The 24,482-nt window shown below is 55.0% G+C and overlaps 2 long non-coding RNA genes across 2 annotated transcripts; one reads left to right on the top strand and one right to left on the bottom strand.

The window, feature by feature from the left end:
- Positions 1–2,274: 2,274 nt before the first annotated feature.
- Positions 2,275–7,614, bottom strand: LOC103168925. Its single transcript, XR_485571.3, has 4 exons — positions 7,371–7,614; positions 6,454–6,540; positions 3,927–4,124; positions 2,275–3,053 (listed from the first exon to the last, which is right to left on the bottom strand). It is a non-coding gene; the product is annotated as an uncharacterized LOC103168925 (long non-coding RNA).
- Positions 7,615–8,967: 1,353 nt separating this feature from the next.
- Positions 8,968–14,704, top strand: LOC120638857. The gene is made up of 2 exons (XR_005660864.1): positions 8,968–9,000; positions 13,973–14,704. It is a non-coding gene; the product is annotated as an uncharacterized LOC120638857 (long non-coding RNA).
- Positions 14,705–24,482: the final 9,778 nt, after the last annotated feature.

The raw sequence follows: 24,482 nt of genomic DNA, 5'->3' as shown, positions 1-24,482 counted from the left end.
GTGAGGCTCACGGTTAATCCTCATTTTACAGATGAGGTCACTGAGGCACAGAGAAGTGAAGTGAGTCGCCCACGGTCACACGGCTGACAGGTGGCGGAGCCGGACTCTGACTCCGAAGCCCAGGCTCTTTCCACTGAGCCACGCTGCTTCCCCGAGCACTTTATTTCTCAGATCTGCCCTCCCCTCTGCGTCAACTCTGCACTTGGCCACGAACCTCTTCGCCACCCCGTTACTCACTCCAGCCCCGCGTTACTCATATAAATATTCTACTATTTCCCCATCCCCTAACTGTTTTCATGCCTGTCTTCCCCGGTAGACTGTAAGTTCCTCCCGGACAGGGATCACATCTACCAGCACTACTCTTTTATACTTCAGCACTTAAAACGGTGTTCCGCACGCAGTAAGTTCAACCGATGATTGATTGCCATCTTGCAGGAGTCTATCTGGGAAGAGGACAGGTTAGGAGCCGGGAAACCGGGGCCCTGATCCGGGATCTGCAATTTACTCGCTGTGTGACGTCTGGGCCTCATTTTTCTCATTGGGAAAATGGACATTCAGTACCTGTCCTCCGTCCCTCTTAGATTGTGATCCTTGTCTAGCAGGGGAATCTGCGCATTGGATTGCATCTTCTCCCGGAATTAGTTTGTTTTAGGGCACGTAATAAGAGCTTAACCCCTTTAGGCTTTTTGGATCTAATAGCCTAACATTGACCCCTCATCCCCTGTCATTCCAGAGCCCCCAACCCCGATCCCGGCGCTGCTTCCCAGCTGGGACGCTGGGCGGCTGGAGCCGAAATGAAGGGAGACTGGACCCTGGAAATAAACACACCCGACAGGAAAGGGTCCGGTGCCCTCTCCCTGCCGGCCAAGGGCGGCCGGGCCGAGAAGCGGACCGTCCCCGGGACCGGACGAACGGCGAATCCAAGGACGGGGAGGGATGGACTAGCGGGAAGCTGAGTTTGTGACGCCCCCCTCCCCTCCCCGAGGTCGCGTTGTCTCCCCGGACCGCAGCGGGTTCCCCGCAAAGGGCACTGCCATCGGACGTAGTTGCCAGCCGGAGGTACCGGGACCCCGACAGGCCTAGAAGCAGCGGACGGAACGGACGCCCAGCTCCCCAGTCGGGTGCGAATTGGTCTCGGCGCCGCACCTCGCAGGTGGACCTGACCGGGTCATGTTTTCCGGTTGCAGATCTGGGCGAGTGAGGAGGAAGACGGTCCAAGAGGCATCGATGGATCGGGTAATCGATCAGTGGTATGTATCAAACATTTACTACGTGCAGAGCACTGTATTAAGCGCTTGAGAGAATGTAATGAAACAATTAGCGGACACTTTCCCTCCCCAAGATCAGGGGTGAGACCTGAGTTCTAATCCCTGCTCGGACCCCTGCCTCCTGGGTGACCTCGGACGACTCACGTAACCTCTCCGGATCTCAGTTTCTGCACCTGGAAAATGAAGCTGAGATACCTCACATGGGGCAACCTGATGACCCTGTATCTACCCCAGCGCTTAGAACAGTGCTCTGCACATAGTCAGCGCTTAACAGATACCAACATAGAGAAGCGGCGTGGCTCAGTGTGGAAAGAGCCAGGGCTTGGGAGTCAGGGGTCATGGGTTCTAATCCCGGCTCCGCCGCTTGTCAGCTGGGTGACTTTGGGCAAGTCACTTTACTTCTCGGTGCCTCAGTGACCTCATCTGGAAAATGGGGATGAAGACTGGGAGCCCCACGGGGAACAAAGTGATGACCTTGGATCCCCCCCAGCTCTTAGAACAGTGCTTGGCACATAGTAAGCGCTAAACAGATACCCACATTATTATTATTATTATTATTATTATTATTATTATACCTGTCTTCCCTCCTCTTTGGCTCAGAGTTGCTTGCAGCTCAGGGCTGTGTCTCATCCCAATATCTGCCCACTACGCCAACGTTGGGCACAATATTGGGCACCTAGTAGGCACTTGTAAGTTCCTTCGGGGCAGAGAGCCTGTCTAAGCAGCGTGGCTCAGTGGAAAGAGCCCGGACTTGGGAGTCAGAGGTCATGAGTTCGAATCCCGTCTCTGCCACTTGTCAGCTGTGTGACTGTGGACAAGTCACTTCACTTCTCTGTGCCTCAGTTCCCTCATCTGTAAAATGGGGATTAACCGTGAGCCTCCCGCGGGACAACCTGATGACCCTGGATCTTCCCCAGCGCTTAGAACAGTGCTCTGCACAGAGTAAGCGCTTAACAAATACCAACATTATTATTATTATTATTACCAACTCCACTGTACTGTACTTTCCCAGGTGATTTGTATAGTGGTCTGCATAAGGTAAGCACTCAGTAATACTATTGATTGATTAATTAATGAATCCCATAATAATCTAACCGCCGTTGTGCAGCATGGGGAGAATTTGGCAGCATCCAGTGTGTGTGTGTGAGAGAGAGAGAGAGTACTGAGGTCATGCGTCGTGATTTTTCCATCGTGATGATTTAAGTGAATGGTGCTGTTCCCCATCCAGGGCCCCCCCTCCTCCCGCACCCCATTAAACCATCTCCGGAATCATTTCCTGTCTGGGGAAGCAATTGCAGAGCTCGACTTTCCCAGCGCCCCCCTCCACTCCTTCCTGGAATGGGGTTTTTTCTTTTGTTCTCTTTCTTCCGGAGGCCTTATCTGATGGGGCATGGCGGCCGGGTTAGACCTTCCTCCAGCCTGCAGGCTTGGACTCTCCACTGATACTGGCAAGTTAGCAAACCCGGCCCTCGTCCTTTCGTTAATCAGAAGCGCCCGGTTAAAGGCCTCGCTCCCGGCGGTGCCCCGGAGTACGGTACGACAGAGGTGATAGAAACGTGCCCCGCCCTCTAGACCGTGAGCTCGCTGAGGACAGGCCACGTCTCCGCAAACCCCGTTCTGTTGTACTTGCCCAGTGAGCTGCACGCGGTCAGGGCTCCATAAACTCCGCCGATGATGACGACGAAGGAGCTTAGAGTCTAGACACCACCGATCGATAATGATGAACACCGCCCATTTCGGCCTTTCGGGATCGATCTTAAATGAAGTTAGCCAGGGATCCCCTCCCTGCAAAGCCAGAAAAGCAAACAACTTTCCTCTTATATCACAAAAGTTGCCTCAAACCTCCTCCTGGTTTGTTTGTTGCTTTTACGGTATTTTTTAAGCGCTTACTATGTTCCAGGCACCGGGGTAGAGGCAAGTTAATCAGGTTGGACCCGGTCCCTGTCCCACGGGGACTCACAGTCTTCATCCCCATTTTACAGATGAGGCAACCGAGGCCCAGAGAAGTTAAGTAACTTGCCCAAGGTCACGCAGCAGACGAGTCTTCCAGTTCCCCAAACACAGCTTCTAGGAAGCCCCTAGAAATTGGGGGATTCAACCTACGAGGAAAAGGGAGGGAGGGTATGTTTTGAGCTGATTTTCCCTTCCAGCGTTGAAGAATTGCACTTTCGGCCACTCTGATAAAGCTACTTTCAGCAGTAAAGAGCCACCCTGTCTTTCAGTCGACGGTATTTACTGAGTCCCGGCTGTGGATGTAGAGCACTGTACTGAGCACTTGGGAGGGTCCTATAGAGTTGGTAGAGGTGGTCTCTGCCCCTAGCGTGGCCTAATGATGAGAACTGTGGTATTTACATTGGACTTAGTGGGAAGAGTTCGGGCCTTGTAGGCAGGAGACCTGCGTTCTGATTCCAGCTCTGTCATTTGCCTGCTGTGTGACCTTGGGCCAGTCTCTTAACTTCTCGGTGCTTCAGTTTCCTCATCTGCAAAATGGGGATTCAAATCCTGCCCTTCCTCCGCCTTAGACTTTGCCTCTGATATGATTATCTGGTCTCTACTCTGATTCTCAGGACAACGCTTCGCACACTGTAAGCATTTAGCAAGTACCACAGGTATTATCAAATATGTACCGACGTATCAGAAGTGGTCTCCATGTCTCACCTGAATTGAAGAAGATAATTGTACTCTGATCAGTGAATTGGTGGGCCAGCGATGTTTTGAAACGGTGGGACTCGTGGAATTTCTCAGCTCTCCCAGGTCACCTAGGTGGAGGCTGGGGTTCTCATTCCAGTTCTGCCTCCGTTCTGCTGTGTGACCTTGGGCAAATCACTTCACCTCCCTGGGTCTCCATTTCCTCATCTGTAAAATGGTGGTAAGATAAACTATAGGACCCAGATGGTGTCTGGTCGGATGAACTCGTACTTGCCCTGGCACTTAGCCGATAGTTGGTGCTTAATACGTGCGATAGTTATTATGGAGTAATAGTTTTTATCCAGCTCCCATCAATCAGCCAATGTGAAAGTATTTATTGAGCACTTACGGCGTACAGAGCACTGTACTAAGCGCTTGGGAAAGTACAATAAATCAGAATTGATAGACATCTTTCCCACCCACAGACAGTTCACGGTCTGTGCAATGCTGTATATACCTAGGACGTGGGAAAATCCAACAGAGCTGAAGACACTCACCCAAAAGGTTTCCACTTTTAACACGATGTTAGGTTTCCTCTATGGTTTTAAATGTTTCTACTACTTAAATCATTAATAATTATGATACAGGTACTTCTTGATTATGTCTGTATTGGTTTATTATAATAATAATTCCCAGCACTGTTCTAAGCGCTGGGGTAGGTACAAGGTAATCAGGTTCTTCCTCGTGGGGCTCACAGTCTTAATCCCCATTTTACAGATGAGCTAACTGAGGCACAGAAAAGTGAAGTGACTTGCCCGGGGTCACACAGCAGATAAGTTAAGAGAAGCAGCGTGGCTCAGTGGAAAGAGCCCGGGCTTTGGAGTCAGAGGTCATGGGTTCGAATCCCTGCTCGGCCACTCGTCAGCTGTGTGACTTTGGGCAAGTCACTTAACTTCTCGGTGCCTCAGTTACCTCATCTGTAAAATGGGGATTAAGATTGTGAGCCCCACGTGGGACGACCTGATTCCCCTGTGTCCACCCCAGCGCTTAGAACAGTGCTCGGCACATAGTAAGCGCTTAACAAATACCAACATTATTATTATTATTATTATTATTATAAGTGGTAGAGCCGGGATTAGAACCCACGACCTCTGACTCCCAAGCCCGTGCTCTGTCCACTAAGCCACGCTGCTTCTCTATGCAATTTCATTATATTCTTTATTATATTCTCTATATTAATGGAACCTTACTCTTGGCCAAGTGCTGGGGGGATACAATCAGTCGATCAATCACATTTATTGAGCGCTTAATGTGTGCAGAACACTGGACTGAGCACTTGGGAGAGTACAGTATAACAGTATAACGGAGTTGGTAGACACATTCCCTGCCCACGTTGAACTTACGTGCTAAAAGAGATAATAAGATCAGACCCGATAGCTTTGCCACACGGGGATCCCAGAAGAGAATCCTCTCCCCATTTTACAGGAGGGGAAACCGAGGCCCAGAGAGGACGAGTGACTTGCACGAGGTCACCCAGCACATCAGGGGCGGGGCTGGGCCTGGAAACCGAGCCTCCCCACTCCCACCCCCCCGGCTCTTTCCACGAGGGCACACGGCCACCTGCAGCTCCTTCCTGTCTCGCTACCCCAGGGGGGCGGGGGCGGGGAGGACGTCCAGTCCTCCTTCGCCCCATTTCCCAGCCCCGGCGGAGGGAGGCTTGGGGCTGGGCGATGTTTTCTACTTTCGCTGTCGGACTGGCTTCGGCCAGTGTACAAAACAAGGGCACTTCGACTCCCGTCCTCTGGCCCGCGGGGCCGGAGTCGGCCAACCGTTGGGGGCCGGGGTCAGAGGTGAGAGCCGCGAGGCGCCGAGAACCGCCCGAACCATCGGTGACGCCGATCGCCGGGTGCCCACGGACCCGGGCCGAGCCCGCGCCGGCCGGCTCTGGAAGCCTGCAGCGGCCCGCGCCGGTCCCAGCCCCCTCCCGTTGGGCTGGAGAATCCGAAGCCGGGGAATTTCTCCAGATCCAGCTCCCGAGACTCTCGAATTCCCTTGGCCCGGGGCCGGGGATTGGGGGCGTCCCCATAGCCCTCCCTCCCCACCCCAGACAGAAGGACACACGCACGCAGAAACGCACCACGTGCACGCTTGCACACCCACACACCTTCTCTGGCTGGCTGGCTCTCTCTCTCCTAAGCCCTTCTACGCTTTCGTGGATCCTGCTAGAGGAACTTACATCCTGTGTCCTCCCCCTTTTCCTCCGCTCCCCCCCACCACCCTCCCTCCCTCCCTCAGCCCTCCCTTCCAGGCCCCGGGGTTGGAAGTTTCACAGAGAAGGGAACCGGACACCCGTTTCCCGACTTGTCTGAGAAGAAGCCGCCCTTCTGAGCCGGCAGCCCCCGCGCTCCTGGCTCTTATATCAAAGGAGATGTCCCGTTGGCCCGGGTTGAAGGAGACGGTTGGAATCACCGTTTCTGGGAGATTTCCGCTACGCAGATGTCACCCGCTTATCCCGAGCCCCAGGTCAGTCGGTCAGTTGTACGTACTGAGCGCTTACCGTGTGCAGAACACTGTTCCGAGTGCTCGGGAGAGTACGGCGTAACGGTATAACACACGCTTTCTCGGCCCACAGCGAGCTGATAGTCTAGAGGGGGAGACAGACATTACTCCAGATAAATAAATTGCAGATGTGGACGTAAGCGCCGTGGAGCTGGGAGAGGAGTTGAATGCAGGGAGCACGTCGGAGTGGAAGAGGAAAGGCAGGGTTAGTCAGGGAAGGCTTCCTGGAGGAGATGGTCTTCGGTAAGCCTTCGAAGGTGCGGGGGAGTCGTCGTCCGGCAGGTACGGAGAGGGCGGGTATTCCAGGACGTGGCGGCGAGATAGACGAGTTCGAGGTACAGCGAGAAGGTCAACGTGGTCTTCTCTTTATTTTTCCCCCTCTTTATCACCCAGTTAATTTTATGCAAAGGAAAACCTGGCCCGACTCACTAATAATAACCCTTCATGAGATTTTTTTTTTCTCTTTAGCGTGTTCCACATTCCAAGCGCAGAGAAGCAGCGTGGCTCAGTGGAAAGAGCACGGGCTCGGGAGTCAAGAGGGCGTGAGTTCGAATCCCCGCCTCTGCCACTTGTCAGCGGTGGGACTGTGGGCGAGTCACTCCGCTTCTCTGTGCCTCGGTTCCCTCATCTGTAAAATGGGGATTAACTGTGAGCCTCACGTGGGACGACCTGCTTACCCTGTATCCACCCCAGCGCTCAGAACGGTGCTCGGCACGTAGTAAGCGCTTAACAAATACCGACGTTATTATTATTATCACGGTGCTCCGCACAGAGTAAGCGCTCAATAAATACTACCGAATGAACGAATTAGAGGAACAAAGCGTGCAGGCTGGGTTATAGCGGAAGAGTAGCGAGGTGAATGGGATCGAGGATAAAGGGATCGAGGGCTTTGAAGGATCCCCTGCCCGCTCTTACCCGCTCATGGGACTTCTCTCAAAAGCTTTCCTGCCGGAATCAATCAGTCCGTCTGGTCTTATCTTACGCTGTCAAGTCGACTCTGACCCCCAGCGACTCCCCGGACACGTCTCTCCCAGAACGCCCCACCTCCATCTGCGACCGTAGAGTTTTCTCCGTAAAAATAGGACAGCGGTGCAGGGCCGCCTGCTTCCGTGCGGTAAATTTCAGCCTCCACCCTCGGCTCTCTCCCGTTTCGCTGCTGCCCGGCACGGGTGAGGCTTGACTTGGGGCAGATGGCCTTCCGCTGGCTGGCCTAGCTAGGAATGGCTCTGCTTGACTCTCCCTCCTGTAGCCGCGACTGGTAGAGGACTGGAAACTCTCCGGGGGCCATCCTGAGAGGGGAATCGATCCATCATCGGTGCCTATCGAGCGCGAGATACTGTACTAAGCACTTAGGAGAGTTCAGCAGAAAATGCGGTTTTCACACGCCTTCTGAAAACGGAGCGTTCTGCTGGGCTCTAACTCTGTGCGGAGTGTTGTGTGGGGCACCTATTGCGTGCAGGATGCTGCGCTGAGTACTTATAGTGCAGAGCACTGTACTATTCACTCAGTAGTATTTATTGAGCGCTTACTAGGTGCAGAGCACTGTACTAAGCGCTTGGAATGTACAGTTCGGGTGTGGGCACATCACCGTTCCTAGTAATAACTGTATGCAGAGCGCTGCACTAGAAGCTTCAGAAAGAACAGCGTGACCTGGGAGTCAGAAGGACCCGGGTTCTAATTCTGAATCCGTCGATCTGCTGTGTGACCTTGGGGAAGTCACAACTTCTCCGAACTCAGTTACCTCATCTGTAAAATGGGGATTAAGACTGTGAGCTCCCTGTGGGTCAAGGACTATGTCTAACCTGATTAGCTTGTACCTACCCCAGCCCTCAGTCAAGTGTTTGATACGTAGTAAGCGCTTAACAGTTACACTTTACAAATCCAAAAAAAAAAAAATTAGGATACGTAGAAGATACGGGCTTTCTTTGTCCTCGAGGAGCTTACAGCACGCCGTCCACGACGTTGACTTGGAAACTTTCAGCCACGTAGGGGATATTCCTAATTGAGTTTTGGATATTTAATTCCCCAACTCCCTCCCAGCTCCCTTCATCTTGCTGTGGGGGTGGGCTCATGGGTTCCCCACCAGCTGTCGACAATTTCCTGAAACATTACTTCCTCCAGGAGACATTCCCAACTAATTTGCACTTTCGTAAACTGCGCCGTCCCAACATTCATTCGGTGAGTCATATTTATTAAAGATCTTGTGCACAGCCGGGCAGAGCCCGTTTATATACATTAAAGAAAATGTATATATGTGTGTAATTATATTTCTTTATAATAGATAAAGCTTTACCCCCTAATGATAACGGTATTTGTTAAGCGCTTACTATGTGGCAAGAACTGTGCTAAGCTCTGGGGGACAATCAGGCTGGACCCCAGTACCTGTCGTATTTCGGGTTCACAGTCTCAGCGGGAGGGAGTAAAATTTAATCTCCATGTTGCAGATGAGGACACTGAGGCAGAGAGAAGTGAAGCGACTCGCCCAAGAGCACCCGACAGACGAGCGGCAGAGCCGGGATTCGAACCCTCGTCCTCTGACTTTCAGGTCTGTACTCTTTCTCTCTGACCGCGCTGCTTCTCATTTATTCGTTTTCCACTTTGTTGCCGCTCCGGTTGCATCGTGATCTTTCCTCTCGCTCTTGCTTTATGGGAGCAATTCCTGCCCGTCGGCCTCCCCCGTTAGATTTTAAGCTCTTTCTGTTGTGCGTTTCTAGGTGCCAGTTGAGCCCTTCACAAGGAGCGTGAGTCCAGGAACATTTTTCCAACCCCTCCCTGGTTTAGTCTTAGACTGCGAGCCTCCTAAGACCTCGGCCCCTGTCCGATCTCCCTTCCGTGTATTTTCTCAGAGCTTAGTTCAGTGCTTTGCACGCAGTTGGCGATGAATAAGTACTATTAATTCCACCACTGTTAGATGTCTCGTGCTCCGCTCACAGAAGGTGTGCTCTGTAAACCAGCACAGTGCTCTGCACTCAGTAGGCGTCCACCGCCCTGCACAGAATCGACCGCCCCCCCTTTCATTTATTCATTCAATAGTATTTATTGAGCGCTTACTAGGTGCAGAGCACTGTACTAAGCGTTGGAATGTACAAATCGGTAACAGATAGAGACAGTCCCTGCCCTTCGACGGGCTTACAGTCTAATCGGGGGAGACAGACAGACAAAAACAATAGCAATTTCCCCCTCACCGCCCCGCACACATAGGTCAATCGATCAATCGGTCAATCATTGGTATAGATTGAGCATCTACCGTGTACGGAGTACCGTCCTAACCGCTTGGAAGAGTACAGTAAAACAGAGTGGGTAGACCCGTTCCCTGCCCGCAGAGAGCTTACAGTCTAGAGGGGGAGTCGGACATTAATTAGTACGAATGAATAAATTACGGTTACGTTTCAGAAGTGCCGAGGGAGGGGTGGATTAAAGGGTGCAAATTCAAGTCCAAGGGCGGTACAGAAGGGAGAGGGAGAAGAGGAAATGGGGGCTCAGGCAGGAAAGTCCTCTTGGAGGAGATGCTCCTCCGCTAAGGCTTTGAAGGTGGGGAGAGTGATGGTCTGTCGGATACGAAGAGGGAGGGCGTTCCGGGTCAGAGGCGGGACACGGGCCAGGGGTTGGCGGCGCGATAGGTGAGACCGGTGGACAGGGAAGAGGTCGGCATTAGGGGCAACGGGCGTCCAGCAAACTCCACTGTGTGAGCGAACGGAGGCTGAGATTGTCCCGCGGAGTGGCACCGTGGAGAGACATCGAGGGGCTGGCCAGAGCTGCGTCTTCTGAAGGGGTGGGAGGTGGGGAGAAGGGAGAGCCCCGTTAGAAATGATCTGCGCCCCACATGCACAAACCCTTGCCCCCTGGGTATTTGAAGAGGCCCAGATATTTGGCCCCTTTCTTCCATCGCCAGGCCTCGTCGGCAGGTGATTTCCCTCCTGACCTCTGGGATTCTCTGGAGGCCACCAGGCCCTGGGCTTCCGCCCAGCCTATTGTGGGTAGGAAACAATCTCTGGTGAACAAACAAATTCCTCGGGGGCTCTTAGGAAACGGGACACATTCTCACGTGTCAGCGCTCCTTCCCAGAGGAAGGGGCAATACGGCTCCAGCCAACCCCTTCCAGACCCGGGAATCGACGGCGATCCGACAGTCCGTCTCGAGCTCCTCCTCAGTTTGTAAATACGCGAGCTTCGCCTCATTGTCTCAGTTTACCCCGGGGGAGGGGGTGCTTGGGCCTCAGGAACCCAACAACAGCTGGAAAAACAGCCTCAGGCGCCTCGGGCAAGGTGACCCTCCAGCGCCAGAGTGGGGGCCACGGGAACCAGAATTCCGTAGCCTCAGAGCACTTTTAGAAAGCTCTGCACCCTTTATTCACCCTTCCTTCGGTCCCGTAGCACTTGGGGAAAGCAGCATGGCCTATCATGGGAAGCAGCATGGCCTACTGGATAGACCAGTAATGACAGTAATAATAATAATTAAGATGGTGATGTGCGTTAAATATTTGCTGTGTGACAGACGATCACTCTCCCCACCTTCGAAATATTATTAAAAACACACCTCCTCCAAGGGGCCTTCCCCAACTAAATCCTCATTTCTGCCTCTCCTACTCCCTTGTGCGACACTCTTGCACGAGGATTTGCACGTTTATTCACCCCTCCTTCAGCCTCATAGTACTTATTTATAGATCCGCGGCCTTTATTCACCCCTTCTTCGGCCCCAGGGCGCTCACGTCCATTTCCGTAATTTATTTACATTATTATCTGTCTCGCCCTCCTTGCGGCCAAAGGATGTGTCTCCCAACTGGCTTATATCGCACTCTCCCGAGTGCTCAGTATAGTGGTCTGCGCACGGTAAGCACTCAGTAAAGACGATCGACTGGTTGATCGATTACTAGGTCCCGGGGCTCAGTACGGTACTCGGCACCCCGTAAACACTCAGTAAATGTGATTGATTAATCGATCGCCAAGAACTGAGCTCAGGCTTGGGGAAGTTACCCCACATGCGATCCCCGTCCCGTTTGAGCCTCACCGTATGTGGAGGAGGGGAACGTTTACGGAATCCCCATTTTACAGATGAGGAAATGGAATGAACCGTGAACCCACGCAGCCTCGTGCCTGAAACCACAAGTGCGAGAACCGGATTAGAGGGGCTGATTCTATCGCTCGTGGGTGGATCGGGACCGTCCTCACTCTCTCGCCGCTGCCGGGCGAGTTCCGCTGGAGGCCGGAGTGCCACGAGCGAGAAGGCGGGCGGAGCGCACGCACGAATCTTGGGCGCAAACCCGATTTTTGGCCAGGCCACCGCATACCGCTGTGCGGGGGACCAGCTCCAGGGTGTCAGGGTAGTTATTGACGCCTTTGCCGCCCGTCAGATCCAGATATTTTTAGGATAAACTCAAAGTTAGAGTCACTAAATGTTCCTGCGGCTGCTGCTGCTGATGACTGAGTCTCAGATGGAACGAGTTTACCTAGAAGCCACTGGATGAACGGTGGCCCTTACCCCTCCCCTAGCCGTCTGGGGCCCCAGGAGGTCGCTTTCGTTAACACTGATCATCACGGTGCCAGTTACACATTTGCCACATGGCAGGCGATGTACTAAGCACTTGATAAGCGCTTAGTACAGAGCTCTGCACACAGTGAGCGCTCAATAAATACGCTTGAATGAGTAGGTGCAGGATAATTTGGTTGGACAAAGTCCCTGTCCCAAACGGGGCTGAGCGTCTTAGGGGGAGAGAGGATGGGAATTGAATTCTTCACTTTACAGGTGAGGAAACCGAGCCCCAGAGAAGTCCAGGGTCGCTGAGCTGGGAAGCGGCCGGGCGGGATTAGAACCCGGGTCCTCTGACCTCCAGGCCCGTGCCCTTTCCGTCAAGCCACGCCGCTTCTCGTCGCGGAGCGTCGGGGGGGAGCAGCCGGCGAGCGTGGCCCCCGGGGATCGGAAGGGACCACGGGCGGAGCTGACGGGATAAGTCGGGGTGAGCGGAATCCCGGAGCGCCCACCTCCACATCCCAGCCCAGGGGAGCTGCCCGCCGGAGGGTGGAAATGGCGGTCGGAACCGGTCCCCCGGACAGCTGACCCCGAAGGGCCCCCGACCCCCGGCCCCTCGCCCCCACTCCCGGGACCCACCCCGCCCCCCGTTGCGGACCTGGCCGCTGGCCATCAATCCCTCCCACGGCCTCTCCTGCCCGGGGGCTGCGGCCGCTGAGTCAGTGTCCCCGGGGAGGGACGTGGATTCGAGGCCACACCCAGAGGGGAAGTAATTAAGTGAAGGAAAAGCAACTTTGGAAGAGGATCAACTTCTCAGGGAAGAGAGGCCGGGTTCTTTTTCCATTTTTCTCTCTCTCCCTCCACCGGGACGCCAGAAGAGTTTGCTGGAGGCTGGCGGAGCCGGTGGTTTTCCGACAGACCGGGGAATCTGGTTGCCTGCGGTACCGGCGACGTTCCGAGCAAGCGGGGGGAATCGGAGGGTTCTCCGCCCCTGGCTTGTTTACTTGGGACTGGTCCAGTGGCCCACTGCCTGCCTCAGTTTCCTCATCTCGAAAATGGGGGCGTTCCTTCCGACCCCTTCCTTGCCACTTGGGGACAGAAAATAGATCGGGTGGAAGCGAGGGGAAAGCAATTTGCTCACAGGGGAGGCCGGCGAGCCGAGTGGAGGTCCAGAGAAGCAGCGTGGCCTAGTGGAAAGAGCACGGGCCCGGGAGTCAGTAGTACCTGGGTTCTAATCCTGACTCCGCCCCTTGCCTGTTGTGTGACCTTAGGCTTCTCTGGGCCTCGGTTACCTCATTTGTAAAATGGAGATTCAGAATATGAGCCCCATCCGGGACAGGAACTGCGTTCAACTCCATTGTCTAGTCTCTATCCCAGCGCTTAGTACAGTGCTTGGCGCATTTTAAGCGCTTAACAGATACCGCGATCATTATCATTAGATCGTGCTAAGGGGAAGCGGCAGCCATGATGTAAATTATTTCAGTGTCTGCCCCCCTGGAGAAACTGTGAGCTCCTTGAGGTCAGAGATGGATCTTGTCTACTGACCCCGTTGTACTCTCCCAGGTGCTCGGTACAGGGCTCCGCCCAGGGTCGGTGCTCAGTAAAGGCCGCTGACTGATGATGGCTCGTGGCCGCGGCCGCCGACGTGGCTGGCGAGAGGGACGCCGCTGCCCGGCGCCGATAGCCTGAGCTGGAAAGAGTGGGAAACCTTCGCTGGCTTCAGACCGAGCAGGCTGGGTTAAGGAGAGGGAACGATATAAGTGGCAGAAAAGGGAAAAGGCTGGAGATGGAGGAAATGACGGAGGAAGTCCTTGCTGACTATAAAAGGATGGGAGGACCCCAGCCGCTAGCGTCACTCCCCCCGTCCCAGAGCCGATAAGAAGCAGTTCCATCCTGGGTGTGTTCCGGACGGCATCGCTGCTCCTTCTCTACCTCCTCCTGTTCCTGTTCCTCCTCCACTTGTCCCTCCTCCTCCCCTTCCACTAGCGCCAAACAAATGCCCTAATGAATTTAATTTTTTTTATTCCTCCTTTCTGCCCTCCCCACTGAAGGCAAAGAGGGCACATTTCCAGGTTCAGGGAAAACTCCAGGAGGCATCTCACACAGGGGCCCGTCCCCGTGTCCACGAAGCTTCTGACGCGCCACTGGATTATACCCGTTGGTCTGTCTCGGCTTCCGTCGTGCGAAAGGGGCCATGAACGAGACAGTCACCTCATCAGCTCCACGTCCACCCCACCGACTTCTCGGCGGCCTCGGCGGCCCCCGGTCATCTCCCCGGCTCCGCGTCGACCCCGTCGATTTCCCGGCGGTCTCGCCGGCTCCGCGGCCGTATCGTCGGCCCCACGGTCGTCTCGTCGGTTCCGCGTCGACCTCGTCGACCTCTCGGGGGTCTCCTCGGCTCCACGGTCGTCTCGTCGGCTCCACGGCGGTCTAATCAGCTTCGCTTGTAGAAAACTCTCACTGTAACAGCCGTCAGTCGATCACTGGCTTGTATTAAGCCTCTACTAGCCTCTACTAGAGGGACTACGCTCCGGTTTGGGGGACCGCAGCTGTAACGGACCCCCAGTTCCTAGCCCTCGTTTACGAAGCGTCGGTGCGTAAACCCCGCAGCTTGATGCACCCGGGGGCGGGACCGAGGCCTCCAGAGATACTCCAGAAATCTGTGATGTGGAGTCCCTTTCTGCCTTCCCTGAGAGACAAGGGGAGGAGGCAGGAGTCTAATTCTCTCCTGTTTTCCTCCGCACTCGGTACGGTGCTCTGTAAATAAACGTGGTGGGCACCCAGTCAAATCCTCACCGACTAGTGCTGGCGCTGGGCCACTCTTTATGGAGCAGAGGCGTCAGGGCCGTGTTCCCAGAAGCCTCTGTGATGAACTTTTAGCCAATCTCCCTCTTTCCCCAACTTCTCTCTCCACTGAGATCCGGCAGTCCGGAATGGTTTTCCTTCTTTTCCCACCCGAAGGCCGTGGAACACCACAGGAGACGGGCCTACTGGCAAGAACCGGAGTTAAATTGCAGCGAAAGGAAGATTAGTTCAGTGCTCTTCACTTGGAGAAGCAGCGTGGCTCAGTGGAAAGAGCCCGGGCTTCGGAGTCAGAGGTCGTGGGTTCGACTCCCGGCTCTGCCACTTGTCAGCTGTGTGTCCGTGGGCGAGTCACTTCGCTTCTCTGTGCCTCAGTCACCTCATCTGTAAAATGGGGATTAACCGTGAGCCTCACGTGGGACTACCTGATTACCCTGTACCTATCCCAGCGCTTAGAACAGTGCTCTGCACATAGTAAGCGCTTAACAAATACCAACATTATTATTATTATTATTAGGCATCTAGGCACACAACTAGAGAAGCAGTATGGCCTAGCGGAAAGGCCCCGGGCCTGGGAGTCAGAAAGGCCGGGGTTCCGATCCCACTCCGCCCCTTGATTGCTGCGTGAACTCGGGCAGGTCACTTTGCTTCTCTGTGTCTCAGTTACCTCATCTGTATAACGGGGATTGACTGTGGACTCCACGGGGGACATGGACCGTCTCCAACCCGACGAGCTCGTATCTGTCCCCGAGCCTGGCATAGGAAGCCCGCGACAGATATCATTCAAAAAATAGACTCTCAACAAATATTACCGATCGGTGCTGCGACGACAGCAGGAGCGGTTGTGGGAGGGACTGTGTGTGTGTGCTGGGGGATGGGGCGCTGAGCCGTTGTGGGGCCGCCGGCCTTGAGCCCCCTCCGCCAAGTCCCACGGCCCTTTCCGGCGCCCAAATGCCCCTCCTGTCCCACGCAGGAGAGGGCCTGAGTAAGCAGGGGCCTCACCCTCAACCCCACCCCCGAGAACAACCGGCTTGGATCGCCCCAAAAATCCCCCAGATGCGTTGCGTCTTTTAACTTATCAAACGGGAAAAAACAGACACCGTACCGAAAGTTCTGACGTACTGAAATCTGGTAGAGGCCCCCGCCGAGTTAGCGTCTCTCGACCCGGGTGGGGGAAGAGTCTCATTATTTTTTTATTTCCTGTTTATACGCCGGCTTGATTTTCCCAAGTATTTGAAATTCCAAATAAATGTTAGCGCTTGGCCCCGTGGCCTTTCTGCCTGCATAATTCTCTTTAATTCTTGCTCACGTCACCGTTCCCTGGGAACAATGGAAGGAGAGAGACGGAAAGAACAGCTGCGAACAGCTGGACTCGTCCACCAGGTGTCCGACCGGCAAGTTCAAAGTCCGGGGCTTTGGGAATCCGCGAGCCGGGAGCGGAGCGGCTTCAGACGTCTGATGGGTTTGGGGTCTAGAGTTTCCCAATGTTTCGACACAGAGAATGACTCATATCTGGAAGACGATTCCTTCGGCGTCCCCGGAAGAGCACGACTGGGCTGGTGAATACGCTTTCTCTCGAATAGGGAGGATGTGTGCGTGTGTGGGTATGGGTGTCAATCACAACAATGACGTTATCCCTTAGATCCTTACCATCTAATAGAGATCGTCGTAGTTAACCGGGGCTAATCGCCGCGCCGAGCGCTGCGGTAGATGCAAGAATCGGTCGCTGTCCCACGTGGAGCTCGCAGTCCGAGAGGGAGGGGTGAGCGGGGATCTGATGCCCGTTTGACAGATGGAGAAAGCGAGGCCCAGAGAGGTTCGGTGACTCGCCCTAGGTCACCCAGCTGTCCAGGGGCAGAGCCAGATCTCCTGACTCCCTGCCTCGTACCCTCTCCTCCGGGACACACTGCATCATTTTCCTGGGGTCATGAAGGAGCTTTTTCCAGGGCACGTGACTGACACTTTTTTACTTCATCTTGAAGCGGAACCTATTCTTTTCGGGGGGGGGCAGCTCAGCTCTTCGGCAACAAGATCGAATCAGACGTTCAAACGAGCCGGACCGCCGGCCTTCGATGGTATTTACTGAGCGCTTACTGTGATCTTCCCTGCTTAGGTCCTTCTTCAGCCTGGTCAACCATACCTGAGTCTCCTAAGCACTCCAATACCCTATGGAGCGCTAAGGTACACATCTTACGTTCCCTCTTTTTTAAGTACTAGCTCACGCACGAACCCTCTTTCCCCTTCTCCAACCTGTAAATTATTTAGGGACTTTCTCCCCCTCTAAACTGTAAGATCCTTGAGAGTAGAGATTATGTCTGCTGACTCTACCGGACTCTCCCCAACACTTAGCGTAGTGCTCTGCACACGGTGAACTGTGAGTTGGAGAAGCAGCGTGGCTCAGTGGAAAGAGCACGGGCTTTGGAGTCAGGGCTCATGAGTTCGAATCCCAGCTCTGCCACTTGTCGGCTGTGTGACTGTGGGCGAGTCACTTAACTTCTCCGTGCCTCAGTTCCCTCATCTGTAAAATGGGGATTAAGACTGTGAGCCCCACGTGGGACAACCTGATTCCCCTATGTCTACCCCAGCGCTTAGAACAGTGCTCGGCACATAGTAAGCGCTTAACAAATACCAACATTATTATTATTATTAGCTCCTTGAGTGTGGGGATAACGTCTACCGACCGTATTGGACTCTCCCGAGCGTTTAGCGCAGTGCCCATCAAGACGTATCTCTAGGGAAGAAGCATGGCCTAGTGGACAGAGGCCGGGTTCTCCTTCTTGTCTGCTGTGTGACCTTGGGCGAGTCTCTTAATTTCCCTGGGCCTCAGTCACCTCAACTGTAAAATGGGGATTGAGACGTGAGCCCCTTGTGGGTCAGGGACCGTGTGAAACCCGATTAGCTTGGATCGAGCCCGTGCTTAGAGCAGCGTTTGGCATAGAGTAAGTGCTAACGAATGCCGTCATCGTCATCATCATCACTGTCCGAGCCCAGCTCAGGGTTCGTGGCCGGCTCTCTGGACCCTCCTGTCGGGACCGGGCCGCGTCCCCTACCCTGGGTCCCCGGTGCCCTTCTCCGCCGTGATGTCGGTGCCGCTTCAGCAGAGTTCGCCCATTATTTACGTCAGGCATCGCCCCCCCCCACCGCCACCGGCTCCTTGCCGAGAAGTCGGACCTCTCCCCCGATGGCAAACAACCCCCGGGGATGTTATACCCTGGTCTCTGACTTTATCTCGGCCCTGTCCTCTTTGTTTAGAATGTTTGTGATCTCTGTTCCCTGCTATTGTGTCCTCTTGGTTTTATTATGGTTACATCCCATTTCTGAATTGATCCTATCTCCCGAGACATTCAGTGTTTATGTGAGATTGTAATCCAATCCCGGTATTTAGACAGAAAGAATGAATCATCTGAGGAGCATGGAAAATTCAACTCGAATTCAGGCAGGAAGAGAAACTCGGTATCTACGACTCTCTCTCCCGACACAACGTCCCCGTTAAGTGGATCGGAAATAATATTCCCGGTAAGCCGCCGTGGAGAGCGGAACGCAGAACGTCTCCATAAGAGCACACGAGTTTTCCGACCGATGGGTCGATCGTCAGTCGGCGGCATTTACTGAGCGGCTCCTGGATGCTAAACACTATACTAAGCACTTGGGAGAGTATCACGCTGGCCAGAAACGTCATCCCTGCCCCCCAAGAGCTTATGTTCTAACTGGGGGAGAAGGACCACAACTATTTACAGACGGTGATGACTGGAGAAGTCAAGGATAAAGCAGGAAACACCTGGGCCTAGCGGAAGGAGAACAGGCCTGGGCCTACTTAGACCGTGAGCTCCAAGAGGGACAGGGACCGTGTCCCACCTGATTGAATTGTATCCACCCCGGCTCTTAGTACAGCGCTCAGCACACGGTTCGTGCTTAACAAATGCCAAAATCTGCATCATTAAGCAATGGAAACACATTAGGATGAAACAGTCGGCCCCCGAATTGAAGGTCCAGGCACATGTCTAGATAATCAAGATAATAATAATGGTATTTGTGAAGCGCTTACTAGGTGCCAAGCACCGTTCTAAGCGCTGCAGCAGTTACGAGGTAATCAGGTTGTCCCGTGTGGGGCTCACGGTCTCAATCCCCACCTTACGGACGAGGTAACTGAGGCACGAAGTGAAGTGACTTGCCCAAGGTCACACGGCAGGGGATTAGAACCCACGGCCTGTGACTCCCAAGCCTTTGCCGTTTCCGCCGAGCCACGCTGCTTCGCTATACTTATTCATTCATTCATTCGATAGTATTTATTGAGCGCTTACTGTGTGCAGAGCACTGTACTAAGCGCTTAGAATGTACAAATCGGTAACTGATTTATGTACTCGAAGGCTGGGGTCAGAGTTAGAGAAGGCGGGTGATTCATTCAGTAGTATTTATTGAGCGCTTACTATGTGCAGAGCACTGTACTAAGCGCTTGAGATGAACAAGCCGGCAACAGATAGAGACGGTCCCTGCCGTTTGAGGGGCTCACGGTCTAATCGGGGGAGACGGACAGACGAGAACAATGGCGTCTAAATAGAGTCAAGGGGAAGAACATCTCGTAAAAACAGTGGCGACTAAATAGAATCGAGGCGACGTACAATTCATTAACAAAATAACAAAATGAGAGGGGGGTCGGCTAGAAGGAGCCGGGGTGTCGGCAGTTAATCAGGGAAGGCTTCCCGGAGGAGTAAATGGCTCTAGGTGAGCTCCTCCGCCCGCTGGGCCCCCAACCTCATTCCCCTCTGACTCAAACAGCGGAGGGGAAGGGGGCTGAGTTTTCGGGGGGGTGGGGGGGGGGATGAAGACCGGAACGGGGCAGGTTTCCAACTGCAAGCGGGCCAGAGAGTTGCCACGGTCTCGCCAGAGAGCTGGGGTGGGCCAGGCGGGGAGTCCCGTGGAGTGGCCAGCCTGGGTCAGATCCCCCGCTTTCCGGTCCCGAACCTGGGAGAGAGGAGGCGGAGCCGGCCCAAATCCCAGAGTCCGGAAGCCTCCGCTGGTTCGCGGCGGCCTCGACCTCCTGGAGCGTTTCGACGGGAAGCCCAGCCGGGAGTCCCTAATTCTCTTAGGCTCGATCCGTCACCCGGGCCCGAGCGGAGAGGCTGCCAACACCATCCAGGGCTCCCCCCCCGGGGATTTTGAAATCTGTTCACGTGGAGCGACTCCCTGTGTGGGATGCCCTTTGACCGGCGGCCACCGGCGCGTCGTCTCTGGGGGCGTTGAGCTCCTGAGGTCAGAGTGGGGCCAGAGGCAGGCACCGGGAGTTCAAACCGAGGCCATCTCATCTGGGTTCTCTGCTCCTGTCCGGGTTCTTAGCGATCGATCGGATTATTTTCTGAGCTCTTACGGGGTACGGGGCACTGTACTAAGCGTCCGGGAGAGGACCATACGGTAAACCCGGTAGACACGATCCCTGACCGAAGAAGCTGACGACCTAACGGTGGAGATAGATGTTTCCAAAAATTATAGATGGAGGAAGCGGCAGAGGATAAGGAAATTTATGCCAGGGCCGTGGGGCCGGGGAGGGGGGATTACCGAAGCGCTTCGGGGGGATGCGGGAGAGGGAAGGAATCGAGTGCTTAAGGGGTACGGCTCCGCGCCCATAGGCGATGCGGAAGGGAGGGCGAATAGGTGGGGAAATGAAGGTTAGGCAGGGAAGGCTTCCTAGAGGAGGTTTGCTTTCAGTAGGGCTCTGAAGGTGGGGAGGGCGGTGGTCTGTTGGATATAAAGGGGGCCGGAGAGGACGTGAGCGAGGGGGTGGCGGCTAGAGAGGTGAGATCAGTGACACTCCGGCGTTCCCACTGTCAGGGAAGATCAGAGAAGGGCCGTTTGATCCCCGGTCCTCGGATTTTAATAGGCCGTTGTCCCCGGGGCCTAGAGTGAGTTCATTTGCCAACTAACGTTGGTATCCGTTAAGCGCTTACCAGGTGCCGAGCACTGTTCTAAGCGCTGGGGTAGCTACAGGATGATCAGGTCGTCCCACGTGAGGCTCACAGTGAATCCCCATTTTACTGATGAGGTCACCGAGGCCCAGAGAAGTGAAGTGACTTGCCCAACGTCACACAGCTGACAAGTGGCAGAGTAGGGATTCGAACCCATGACCTCTGACTCCAAAGCCCGTGCTCCTGCCACTGAGCCACGCTGCTTCTCTAGCCACCTCGTGGTTTGGAAAGGAGTCGCCGACCCGGCGGACGGTCCTCCCGGTCGCTTGTCCGAACAGCGGCAGGGGAAGCAGGGTGGGCTGGCGGAGAGAGCGCGGGCTGGAGAGTCGAGGGACCTGGGTTCTCATCCCGGCTCTGCCACTGCCCTGCCAGGCCACCCCGGTCGAATCACGTCGCTTCTCTGTGCCTCGGTCTTCTCGTCCGTTAAAAGGGGATGAAATAGCCGGGAATGTGCCCGTGACGTTGTACTCCCTCAAGCGCTTAGCACAGTGCTCTGCACGCCCAAGCGACGACCGAACGGATCAAAGGAAGGAATCGAACCTGTTCTCCTTCTAGATCGGGAGCCCCGTGTGGAACCAGGACCGCGAACCATCTGATTCAACGCCCGTCTCTCCCGACGCTTAGCACAGTGCTCGGGCCACGGTAAGCACTTGCCAGATACCAAGATAATTACTATCTTTCGGAGGCAAGAGAGCAGGATAGTTCCGGGCCTTCTCTCGGGCCGGGGGCCGGGGGGTGCCCAGCAGTCGGTGTTATCGTGGGGGCCGGTGTCCGGGGTCAGGGACTTCACGTGGTCATCACAGTCTCCTCTACGTGTAGGCTTGTGGCCATCTGCGCTTTCACAGACCCCTTTTCACATACAAACACGCACACGCAGGCGCACAGACACATTTATCCTCCAGGAGCAAAGCCTGCAGGCCTTGAAGGAAAAGCGCGCTCTGCCAGATCCTCACTGGCTTGTACTGTCAGACTTCAGTCCTCCCCCCCCCGTCCCCGAGCCTGGGCCCCGTTCCTGCCAGAGCGCAGAGAGAACGCGACCGCCTCTGGTGAGAACACGTGGGTCAGTCCTGGACTCGAACCTCATCCTGGCCTTGTCCTTCGCCCGGAGAAGTGAGAAGCGGCGTGCTTTTGTGAAGCGCTGTGGCCAAAAGGAGAGAGCGTGGGCCTGGAAAGGGGTTCTAACCCTGGCTCGGCCGCTTGTTGGCTGTGTGACCTTGGCGAGTCACTTCACTTCCCCGTGCCTCAATTGCCTCATCTGGAAATTGGGATTAATGCTGTGAACCCCAGGTGAGACGTGGACTGTCCCCAACCTGATCAGCTGGTGCCTACCCCTGTGTTTAGAATGGGGCCTGGCACATAGCGAGCGCTTAAAAAATCCCACCACCATCATCATCAAAGCAGCGTGGCTCAGTGGAAAGAGCCCGGGCTTCGGAGTCAGAGGTCATGGGTTCGACTCCCGGCTCTGCCACCTGTCAGCTGGGTGACCGTGGGCGAGTCGCTTCACTTCTCGGTGCCTCGGTTACCTCATCTGGAAAATGGGGATTAACCGCGAGCCTCCCGTGGGACGACCCGGTGACCCTGTATCTCCCCCAGCGCTTAGAACGGTGCTCTGCACCTAGTAAGCGCTTAACAAATACCAACGTTATTATCAAAGACTCCCCTCCCTACTTGACTCAACTGCCGGTTCCGCTCTCTGATGCTCCGCCGGGCTATCTGTTGGACCGGGGTCGGCCTGGGGCTGTTCATTTAGGACGTTTATTAAATGGGGAGATTCAATATAATCAGATGGGAGGCCGTCCCTGTCCCACGCAGCCCTCACAAGCTAAGGGCGAGGGAGAGCGGGGATCTCATCCTCATTTTACCGATGAGGAAAACGAGGTCCGGAGAGGGTAAGTGACTCGGCCAGGGTCACACACGGCGGGCCGGTGGCCAGGCTGGCCCTTAAACCTAGGTGTCCTGACTCCTGGCTCTCTGCGCTTTCCACTACATCGCCTGCCCGCCTAACGTTGGCCTTAAGTTAGTCTGCTTTCCCGTGTCAAAGCCAGAGAACCAACGTGGCTCAGCGGAAAGAGCCCGGGCTTGGGAGTCGGAGGTCATGGGTTCGAAACCCGGCTCTGCCGCCTGCCATCTGTGTGACTTTGAGCAAGTCACTTACCTTCTCTGTGCCTCAGTTCCCTCATCTGTCAAATGGGGATGACGACTGGGAGCCCCACGTGGGACAACCCGATCACCTCGGATCCCCCCGGCGCTTAGAACAGTGCTCTGCACATAGTAAGCGCTTAACAAATACCACCATTCTTCTTCTTCTTCTTTTCCCCTTTAGAGTCGAACGAAAGCGATGGAAAATGCAGCTCCGATCCAGGCCTTAGTGTGACTTTTATCCCTTAACCATCCTTCCATACGCCCCCCCGCCCCTTCCCGGAGCCCAGGAACCAGGAAGAAAACCCAACGGAAACGGAGGGCCTCCGCCCTGGAAGAGAGGCTCGTTTCCTCGCCTTTGCGAGGAAGGACCCCAGGCATTAGGGCACGAAGCACGTGGCTCAGTGGAAAGAGCCCGGGCTGGGGAGTCAGAGGCCGTGGGTTCAAATCCCGGCTCTGCCGCTCGTCAGCTGTGTGACTGTGGGGCAGTCACTTGGCTTCTCTATGCCTCGGTGACCTCATCTGTAAAATGGGGATTAACCGCGAGCCTCACGTGGGACCACCCGATGACCCTGTATCTCCCCCAGCGCTTAGAACGGTGCTCTGCACATAGTAGGCGCTTAACAGATACCAACACTATTAAGAGCGTTTGAGATGCGGCGATTCTCATTTTCCTTCTTCTCCCCAACCAGAACCCCGCAGGCCCAAGGTTGGTCGGGCCGCCGGTCTTCTCCTGCCCTCTTCTGGCAGCCTCCAGCTCTCAGAAACCAAAAACCCACTCCAGCTAATCATCTGAACCATCGTCGATGCTCACTGACCTCCTTCTGAGCACATAACCCTAAACCACACACTCGGAAGAGTTCGAGAAGAACGGGACATGGGGTTCCTGCCCTTAAACTCCCCCGCTTAGACTGTAAGCCCGTCAGTGGGCGGGGATCGTCTCGATCTGTTGCCGAATCGTACGTTCCGAGCGCTCGGTACGGTGCTCCGCACGGAGTGAGCGCTCAAAAAATACTATCGAATGGACTGCTTACCATCCTCCTCTCTGAAGTGGTCCGCTATCCGCCGTACACCCCCTCGGCTCTCATTCATTTTGACCAGTCTTGTAAAGATTTTTCCGTGTGTCTTCCCCAGCAGGGCAAAAGCTCTTGTGGTCAGGGAACGTGTCGCTTTGTTATTCTGTCCTTCCCAACCAGGTGGTCGCATCCACGTGCTCTTTACGTGGGCACTCGGACAGTGCCAAGACCAGAGCGGCTGGGCTGGTCGGGACGGTATCGGACCCACCGGGTGGGAAAGCTTTTATTCTCCGCGACGGTGGGGCCGTGGCGTTACCCACCCCAGAATCAGGGTCCCCTGCCACGGCTCAGTCAGCCGATCCGTCCGTCGGCGGAATGTGTGGAGCGGTTACCGGGGAGAGAGCACCGTACTGAGCGCTTAGGAGGGAGCAGCAGAGTTAGCAGCCCCAGTCTCTGGCCTCACGGAGCTTACTCAGACAAAGCTTCCCGTGGACCGCGTCTGACCCGATTAACTGGTTTCTCCTCCAGCGCTTCCCGACGGTGCTCGACGTCCAGTTGGCACTTAACGGATGCCTCAGTTGATTAACTAGCCTGCCTTGCGCGGAGCGTTACGCTAAACTCTGGAAAGGGTCCAGTAGGATTGG

Source organism: Ornithorhynchus anatinus, chromosome 15 (assembly GCF_004115215.2).
Source record: "Ornithorhynchus anatinus isolate Pmale09 chromosome 15, mOrnAna1.pri.v4, whole genome shotgun sequence".
Taxonomy (NCBI): domain Eukaryota; kingdom Metazoa; phylum Chordata; class Mammalia; order Monotremata; family Ornithorhynchidae; genus Ornithorhynchus; species Ornithorhynchus anatinus.
Note: the sequence above shows the minus strand (reverse complement) of the source record. Positions and strands in the feature narration are given on the sequence as shown.